This window comes from Gobio gobio (genome assembly GCF_949357685.1).
Source record: "Gobio gobio genome assembly, chromosome: 19".
Taxonomy (NCBI): Eukaryota; Metazoa; Chordata; class Actinopteri; order Cypriniformes; family Gobionidae; genus Gobio; species Gobio gobio.
Genome location: NC_137112.1, coordinates 28,850,837 through 28,859,578, shown reverse-complemented (window position 1 = coordinate 28,859,578; position 8,742 = coordinate 28,850,837). Strand labels below are relative to the sequence as shown.

The window sequence follows — 8,742 nt, the reverse complement described above, 5'->3', positions numbered from 1 at the left end:
AAGGCGGTTAAATGAGAAACAAACATGAACAAACTTTTTTTTTTTTTCAACAGAAAATTATTACCTTGATTGTGCATTTCTTTTTTAATCTTTAACTATATGACATCATAATATAAAATTGTCAGACATGACAACTCAAAGCCTGGGAGAGATAGCCTAACGTAGAAACCTTATTAGTGAATAATCTTTTGCTGATTTGAACAAAAATGGGAAAGACATAGATAGATCACAAAAAGATATTGATTGATTGATTGATTGATTGATTAACAGATAGATAGATAGATAGATAGATAGATAGATAGATAGATAGATAGATAGATAGATAGATAGATAGATAGATAGAGATAGATAGATAGATAGATAGATAGATAGATAGATAGATAGATAGAGATAGATAGAGATAGATAGATAGATAGATAGATAGATAGATAGATAGACTGACAGACAGACAGACAGACAGACAGACAGACAGACAGACAGACAGACAGACAGACAGACAGACAGACAGATAGATAGATAGATAGATAGATAGATAGATAGATAGATAGATAGATAGATAGATAGATAGATAGATAGATAGATAGATAGATAGATAGATAGATAGATAGATAGACTTTTTTAAAACTATGTATTTTTGGAACATTTAGACCCCTCTCTCTCTCTCTCTCTCTCTCTCTCTCTCTCTCTCTCTCTCTCTCTCTCTCTCTCTCTCTCTCTCTCTCTCTCTCTCTCTCTCTCTCTCTCTCTCTCTCTCTCTCTCTCTCTCTCTCTCTCTCTCTCTCTCTCTCTCTCACCTGCTCGACGTCACTCCTCCAGTATTGTCAACCCCAGACAGTCACAGTGAGCGGGTAAATACTTCCTCAAACACGCCGCGCTGCTCATTCTGCTCTCAACTTACACAGCAGCAGTGAGAATAAGAGACGAATTATTGAAACCTCTCGGACACTGACGTTGGTAAGTTTTGAGCTTACAACTTTTAACTTTTTGCGCGTTTTGTAGGCGTTTGTAAATCCACCCATCGGCAGCGTAGAAATGACAGACATGAATAACATGAAACGTCCACGTTGTCCACCAACAACCAATAGGTTTCGTCGCATTTTCGATGTTTGTCTGTCGTTCGAGCGTCAAACGACACATTTCCAACAGATCCATTTCTGATTTAATGGAAACAATTGTAGACACTTGGTAACGAGAGCGACGTTTTTTGGACAGGAAGTACTTTAAATGTTTGATATGTGTTCTTGAACATTCAAGTTCAGGAGAGGAACTTGATTAAAAAAAAAATTGTATTCGACTTCACTTGGTTACGCTGTCCAGATACGCGGAAGCAGCAGCAGCTGTACTTTTCGACAGTGTTTCATAGAATGCGCTGCCATAAAGTTATGTAAACGCATAACGCGTAGAAAGACCAGACTGACAACTCTTTCCCGCTCCTGCTCCTCCACACTGTAACATGTAGATCATTTTATTATGTATATATTCAGTCACTAAACAGTAAGTGTTGGCCTACTGTACGGTCTTGTTTTTCAAGTTCTTTGACATGGAGAGAGGGATACAAACTAACTAGTCTCGACGACAATGTCTTATTCGCATGACACGATGTGGAAAATGGTAGATAAAATAAACGGTACAGGATTCGCTTTCACCAACGTTACAGAAGCGTCTTAATCGTGGTTTCCATAGTTACCGCTATAGTGAGTTCTTCAGATGTGTTTTTAGAGGCTGATGATAAAATATTGTATCTTCCCACTCTTTTAACATAGTCAAACCCAATGGTTAGCCTATTATAGCTCACCTGTGCCATTTTTTCCCCCATAAAGCTTCTTTATCTGTTTTTCGAAAGCATTATCTATTACCACAAAATGAACAGTGATGTAGACTTATCTCTGTGACAATATTTACCAAACCATTCAGTATGACAACAGTTCCTTCACAATCTCTCCATTCACCCTTAAAAAAACAACAGAACATGGGGAATATCTGGCCATGTGAGACAGACATGTGATGGTGACAAATGCTTTATTATGAGATTTTCTTTCTCTCTGTTTGCTTTGATTATGTACCAAAGGACTTGCATATTTGCATGGTGTATACCTAGTGTCCATGCCATATTTGCAAGCTGTTGAGTACTACTGTATTTTTCCTGGTGGTTTATGAACCTGCAGTTTAGTTAAGGGATAGGTCATCCAAAAATGTCGTCATTTACTCACCCTCAAGTTGTTCCAAACCTGTCTACATTTCTTTGTTCTGCTGTACACAACGGAAGATATTTGGAAGAATGTAACCAAGCAGATCTCGCCCTCCCATTGACTACCATAGTATTTTTTTGTCCATACTTTTGATCATCGCTGTTGTGAAGTATTGGGAAGCCAGAATGTGTATCCGTCAACAAAAACATACATTAGCCGAACTCTGTCTTTCGTTTTATTTATTTTCAACAAACCATGTTATAGATGCGTCACCAGATTTGAGATGAACCGCGGTCCAAGTGCGTTCAGAACTGTGGGTGGAGAACTGGACCGATCGATTTATTTATTTTTTACAGAGAACTGTTACACCACTAGTAGCCAGTGAGCTCGCTGCTCAACATTCAAATTCTTGCCTAATGTTTGCCATAACACTTTGCAGTGCGCTTTCAGAAACCCTGCACCTTCCCCAGCTCCACCTGTATTGATCTGCTATGGGGTGATTCATGTATGCTTGTACAGCAGCCGCATGTCTTGCTTGCTTATAGCAGCATGTCGTGTGTATCAGTGGCATGTTCTGTACATGCTCTGCAGCAGCAGTGTAGCAGATCTTGCTCTTGATTGTCATGCTCATTACCATGCCGAACTTTCAGAGAAAGGATGTCATGAGAACTGATACTTTGATACCAACTCGATAGCAACATTTTAAAATCCTTACGGTACTCGTTTTTCTACAGTAGCGTAAGTACTGATGGTAACAAAGGTAGCGAGGCTGAAATTCTTCCAGAACTGATAGGGGCAGCACATAGTATGCTTAGAAGTGTTTCAGTCGGTCCTCAAAGGGTAAAGAAGAAGAAAAACGCCTACAAGCACGTGGTAGAACGTAATAAAATATTGAAAATCTGTAATGTTAAACCTATTTGACTGTACGCCTGTTGATAGGATTTGATGCGTCGTGAGTTAAGAGCAGGCTCGAGCAATTTCGTTGCACATCTAACTAGACTAAAAAATACTGTACTATCCCGTAAGACTAAACAGTAGCTTCCCGTTATTATTTTGCTCCTCAAATTCAGCTGCATTTACAGTATTCAACTGTATTTACGAAGAACGTAAATAACTGTACAAAATTTCCTGTATTTTTACCTTTTTATTTACTTACCCATGTCTTGATACTGCAATTTATGTGCCAGCTATTTTAATTCTAAGCAAAGTATTTTTTAAGTACTGTTTCATTTTATTTATTATTTGATGGCCAAGTGCCACTAATGTTATTTTTTTGTAATGTTAAATGGTTTAAATAAAGGAGTTACTGTTTAAGTATTATTGTTCTTTTTGTACCGTGGTATCGATTGAATATCATGTACTGTTGGTGGTATCAGTACTAGATTTCTGGTATTTTGACATCCCTATCTGAGAGTTGTCATGACAAAAATAATCATACAATGTTTTATATCCATCAAGTTCCTATATAAAAAAATTAGTGTGCATATAAAACATTTTTAAGCCAAATTTTTCAAAAGGAAGTTCAGACCAATACATATAATTAAAAAAAAAGCTATATTGTACTTTTTTTTTTTTTTTTTTTTACATTAGTCACAGATATATTGTGCATCCACAACCACAGACTTAATCATTTTTAATCTTTCCTTTTAAAGCACACTCACAAGCCACCATATTGCACCATTGTTTTCCTTTCCTCTTTTACTAATACTCACTGGGTGCTTTGTTCTTGACATTAACCAGAGATTCCAGTAGTTTGTCTCTTGTGTTTTCCTTGTTTAAATGTTGCTTGTGTGTCTGCAGTCGCTACTGTACGTCCACAACCTGTACGGTGAACCAAATCAACACATTGTGTTCAGCCGGAAGGCATATGTTAGTAAAGGTCTTAATCAACAACATGCACCTCCTCTGAATTATTTATCAACCAAACTGCAGGAGAGAAGAAAGTAGTGGTGATGGTGCTCCGTCACCCGTCTGCCAACATCTATGTTCTGTCTCTGTAATACGCACGGCTCTTTTACAAGCAAACACCATTAGTTGTGTTCAAATCTATCACTGGCTTTGTTTTGAGTTGTTTTTCCATGCCTCTGGCAAACACAAATACAACACACAGTTGTTTTGTAAAAAGCATCACAGCGCGTTACCCTAAAGTATTGTTTCCGTTCTGCACGTTTTGCATGTCATTACTCATTTTTTCTTGTTGTATGGCTTTTGAACGCACAGCAACAAAAGGTATGTTGCGTGCTTTTATGGTATCGAGCGCACAGGCCGTTCTCTGTTGGTCTTGGATTAATGAAGCTTTTGTGAAGTGTGCGCAAGGCAGAAATGGACACCACTCTTATTGCACAGACAGACAGAGGCAAGCTCAGCTTCACCTTTAGGTCGACATGCCAACATACACACAAATATATGTGTGTGTGCCCAAAATTCTTGTCTAAAACTCTACATCGAGCGGATTTGAGCCCTAATGTCGAACACACACATTTGATAACAAGCCTGCAGTCACACAGTAAGCCCTGTTTCAAAGAAGGAATTGGCTTTTCCACACTAACCTTGACTAACTATTGTGTGTGTGTTATAGGCGAGAGAAAGACAGAGGCATAGGGTCTCTTGTTTCTTAGCCTAAGGGAAGAGAGGGGTGAGAAATCAATGCTACACTAAAACGAATGTCACATGGCACTCTGCACTCATCTGACCTTGAAGTCACTGATCTCTCATTCTCCATGTTTTCCTCCCACAATCTGTAACTCTCTCTCTCTGCACACAAACGCTTCCTTGATGCATGTTATTTTAACCTAATAACCCTGCGACATACGTGTAAAAAAGAAATGGTTTTGTTTGGTGTTATGTAACACTCACAATGACATTTTTGTTCTTGGAGCCACCAATCTGTAACTGGGTAAACTCACCTGCAGACATTTACATGTAATTCTAGATCTTGCTCGCAAAAACCAGATTATCAAATTTTAACATGACAAATGTGTTCTTGTTCATGTTCGTGTCCCAAATATTGACTTGAAACAAGAAATGAAAATGAAATTACTTATTTTTCTTGTCTTATCGTGGATGATTCATTGATGCATGTTGATCAAAGAAAATATGTTGTCTTTCTAATCTTAAATAAAGGTGCCAATGTTCACGATTTTAACCAATAACCAAAAAACTTAATTTCAAGATTTACTTTTCATGACCTAATACCAATTAGATGGATAAGATAAAGTGATGTCTTACTTGCTGAATCTTGTTTAACTTGAAAATACACTACCGTTTAAAAGTTTAGGATCAAAAAGATTATTTTTATTCAGCAAATTGAATGAATCAAAAGTGGCAGTAAATAGATTTAAATTATGTAAGATTTCTCTTTCAAATACATAATTTTCCTTTGAACTGTATTTAAATAAAATATTTTTAAATATATTTTTAAAGAATTGTTAAAAAAATACGCTTTAGTATTTACAACATTGATAATAAATGTTTTTTTTAATCAGCAAATCAACATATTATGATTTGAAGAATCATGTGACACTGAAGGATCATGTGACACCGAAGACTGGAGTAAAGGCTGCTGAAAATTCTGCTTTGCATCACAGGAATACATTATATTTTAAAATATGCAGAAATAGAAAAACAGTTATTTAAAATGAAATAATATTTCACAATATTACTGTTATTATATTAAATGAATGCAGCCTTGGTGAGCATGAGAATTTTTACAAATATATATACAGGTGCTGGTCATATAATTAGAATATCGTCAAAAATCGTTGATTTATTTCGCTAATTCCATTCAAAAAGTGAAACTTGTATATTATATTCATTCATTACACACAGACTGATGTATTTCAAATGTTAATTTATTTTGATTTTGATGATTATAATCTCAAATTCAGTATCTCAGAAAATTAGAATATTGTGAAAAGGTTCAATATTGAAGACACCTGGTGCCACACTCTAATCAGCTAATGAACTCAAAGCACCTACAAAGGCCTTTTAAATGGTCTCTCAGTCTAGTTCTGTAGGCTACACAATCATGGGGAAGACTGCTGACTCGACCATTGACACCTTGCACAAGGAGGGCAAGACACAAAAGGTCATTGCAAAAGAGGCTGGCTGTTCACAGAGCTCTGTGTCCAAGCACATTAATAGAGAGGCGAAGGGAAGGAAAAGATGTGGTAGAAAAAAGTGTACAAGCAATAGGGATAACTGCACCCTGGAGAGGATTGTGAAACAACCAATTCAAAAATGTGGGGGAGATTCACAAAGAGTGGACTGCAGCTGGAGTCAGTGCTTCAAGAACCACTACGCACAGACGTATGCAAGACATGGGTTTCAGCTGTCGCATTCCTTGTGTCAAGCCACTCTTGAACAACATACAGCGTCAGAAGCGTCTCGCCTGGGCTAAAGACAAAAAGGACTGGACTGCTGCTGAGTGGTCCAAAGTTATGTTCTCTGATGAAAGTAAATTTTGCATTTCCTTTGGAAATCAGGGTCCCAGAGTCTGGAGGAAGAGAGGAGAGGCACACAATCCACGTTGCTTGAGTTCCAGTGTAAAGTTTCCACGGCCAGTGATGGTTTGGGGTGCTATGTCATCTGTTGGTGTTGGTCCACTATGTTTTCTGAGGTCCAAGGTCAACACAGCCGTATACCAGGAAGTTTTAGAGCACTTCATGCTTCCTGCTGCTGACCAACTTTATGGAGATGCAGATTTCATTTTCCAACAGGACTTGGCACCTGCACACAGTGCCAAAGCAACCTGTACCAGGTTTAAGGACCATGGTATCCCTGTTCTTAATTGGCCAGCAGAAAATCTATGGGGTATTGTGAAGAGGAAGATGCGATATGCCAGACCCAACAATGCAGAAGAGCTGAAGGCCACTATCAGAGCAACCTGGGCTCTCCTAACACCTGAGCAGTGCCACAGACTGATCGACTCCATGCCATGCCGCATTGCTGCAGTAATTCAGGCAAAAGGAGCCCCAACTAAGTATTGAGTGCTGGACATGCTCATTCTTTTCATGTTCATACTTTTCAGTTGGCCAAGATTTCTAAAAATCCTTTCTTTGTATTGGTCTTAAGTAATATTCTAATTTTCTGAGATACTGAATTTGGGATTTTCCTTAGTTGTCAGTTATAATCATCAAAATTAAAAGAAATAAACATTTGAAATATGTCAGTCTGTGTTTAATGAATTAATATAATATACAAGTTTCACTTTTTGAATGGAATTAGTGAAATAAATCAACTTTTTGAAGATATTCTAATTATATGACCAGCACCTGTATATATAAAAATCTTTCCAACCCAAACATTTTGAATGGTAGTTTCTGTCACATTAAAATGGATTTCATGTCAGCATGAAATCAAATTAGGACAATTTACTTTCTTACCAAATGTAATGTATCAACCTGGTTCTCAAACTCGTCCTGTGACATCACCAAGCCGTTTTATTTTACAATATTTTTCTTCCCTCCAATCACCTGTCATATAGGGACCATTTTTTATGATCCAAATAATTTTCTTGTAAAACGGATTGCAAACGTCATATTTTTTTATTAACTTCAAACAGAGGATTTCGCATTTCTTAACTGTATTATGAGGACTGCAATGCACAGAGGAGGAATTTGGGAGCCTGGCGGATTATTTTTGCTGTACATTAGCAAAGTACAAACAGCAGCATGATGCCTTGAACTCTGAGAATGACTCAGCTGTTTGCGTGTAATTCTAGACATAAATATTCACAAGTGTGATTTATAGAAATATGCAACTGCACCATCTGGACTAACAGGTTTCCCTGTGTTTTCCGAAACATGGCTGTCCACTTATAAACTTTCAGGTTCTCTTCACCCCTTTCACATTCTTTCTAACCTTGCAGCGCATTTATTTCCCCATACAGTACATTCATTCCACACCAGTCTCATTTTCTGACTAACCTGTTTATTTGAATTGTTCTGTAAAGTGACAGTCTACACTTTTTAATGCATGTTATGCAGGCAAGTACAATACCATGGTCATGAAAGATCTTGCCATGCAAAGCGTTTTCTAATTCTACAATTTTATTTTATAGGGTAAAGCAGCTGCGTTATCTATCATAAGTTCACACAGCATTCTCTAAACTAAAATATATAGATGTTAGTCAAAATAGCTCACTTCAGTTTAGTCCAATTTAAAGGAACACTCCACTATTTTTGAAAATTTTCCAGCTCCCATAGAGTTGAACAGCTGAGTTTTACCGTTTTTGAATCCATTCAGCCGATCTCCGGGTCTTGCGGTAGCACTTTTAGCATAGCTTAGCATAGATCATTTAATCTGATTAGACCGTTAGCATCTCGCTCAAAAATGACCAAAGAGGTTTGATATTTTCCTATTTAAAACTTGACTCTTCTGTAGTTACATCGTGTACTAAGACCGACGGAAAATGAAAAGTTGCGATTTTCTAGGATGTAACCACAGAAGAGTGAAGTTTTAAATAGGAAAAATATCGAAACTCTTTGGTCATTTTTTGAGCGAGATGCTAATGGTCTAATCAGATTCAATTATCTATGCTAAGCTATGCTAA

General features: G+C 37.3%; 1 protein-coding gene across 1 annotated transcript in view; it reads left to right on the top strand.

Moving 5' to 3' along the window:
• The first annotated feature begins 829 nt into the window (after nucleotides 1-829).
• Nucleotides 830-8,742, top strand: part of prkcdb (protein kinase C, delta b) — a 32,875-nt gene continuing 24,962 nt past the window's right edge. The window contains exon 1 of the mRNA XM_079844582.1: nucleotides 830-954. The gene's annotated coding sequence lies outside the window, so the exon portion shown is untranslated. The remainder of the gene's footprint in view (nucleotides 955-8,742) is intronic.